Raw genomic sequence first — 1,162 nt, 5'->3', positions numbered from 1 at the left:
CGGAGATCGGCGCTTCGGCGCCTGGCGCGGCAACGCAAACGAACTCGGAAACGTCGGCGTGGGTCCCGGGGAGAGTTCTCTTTTCTTGGTAAGGGGCGGCGACCCTGGAATCGGTTTGCCCGGAGATAGGGACCTGGGCCCCGCAAAGCACCACGTCTCTTGTGGTGTCCGGTGCGCTCGCGTCGGCCCGTGAAAATCCGAGGGAGATGGTGTAAGTTTCGTGCGAGGTCGTACCCATATCCGCAGCAGGTCTCCGAGGTGAACAGCCTCTGGCCGATAGAACAATGTAGGTAAGGGAAGTCGGCAAACTAGATCCGTAACTTCGGGAAAAGGATTGGCTCTAAGGGCTGGGTCGGTCGGGCTGAGGCACGAAGCGGGCGGCGGGACTGTACCGGACTGGGCGAACGCTCGGCTGTCCTCGTGGCGGTCGGGCGTGAGCCTGGACCTGTGTCGGTCTCTGCTCGTGGACTGCCGCAGCTGCGCGGGCCTCGCGGCTCGCTTCGGCCGGCGTCGAACAGCCAACTTAGAACTGGTGCGGACCGGGGGAATCCGACTGTTTAATTAAAACAAAGCATTGCGATGGCCGTTACCTGGTGTTGACGCAATGTGATTTCTGCCCAGTGCTCTGAATGTCAAAGTGAAGAAATTCAACCAAGCGCGGGTAAACGGCGGGAGTAACTATGACTCTGCCTGAGCACTGCCTCTCTTTGTCATAGTTCTCCTTACCGCTTTCGGGTGGTAGCGTGATGACCGCGCCTCCTCGTGGTGCGTGCTGGATAAGTAACCTGCCCGTGCAAGAGTGTGCCGTTCTTGCCACTTTGCCGGGTCCAGGTGAAAAACTAAACGCGGTCACCAGCGGTTGACTGCTGGAGGATGCCACCCCTACGGAATCGGAGGGGAGGTGGTAGCGGCTAACTTGTTAGCTAAAGTGTCAGCAAACCCTCCGCGAAATCTTGAGACCAAGAGTTACAAAAAAAAATAAATGAGTAAAGGGGGCAACCAAGCTAGTTGCGCTGGTGGTTCCCATCTTGGGGATATTGGGCAGGGGGTAGGACCCTCGGTAGACTGCCCTGATTGTGGCCGCCCGTTTGCCACCCTCCGTGGCTTGGGCGTGCATCGAAGGAGAACTCAAGGGAATATATTCCATCGGGAATCAATTCCA

The 1,162-nt window shown here is 58.0% G+C and overlaps 1 pseudogene; it reads left to right on the top strand.

The window, feature by feature from the left end:
• Nucleotides 1–275, top strand: part of LOC145887932 (large subunit ribosomal RNA) — a 1,280-nt pseudogene extending 1,005 nt beyond the window's left edge.
• The last annotated feature ends 887 nt before the right edge of the window (nucleotides 276–1,162 follow it).

The sequence above is a fragment of the Ascidia mentula genome, chromosome 1 (assembly GCF_947561715.1).
Source record: "Ascidia mentula chromosome 1, kaAscMent1.1, whole genome shotgun sequence".
Taxonomy (NCBI): Eukaryota; Metazoa; Chordata; class Ascidiacea; order Phlebobranchia; family Ascidiidae; genus Ascidia; species Ascidia mentula.
This window is presented reverse-complemented; position numbering and strand designations above follow the sequence as displayed.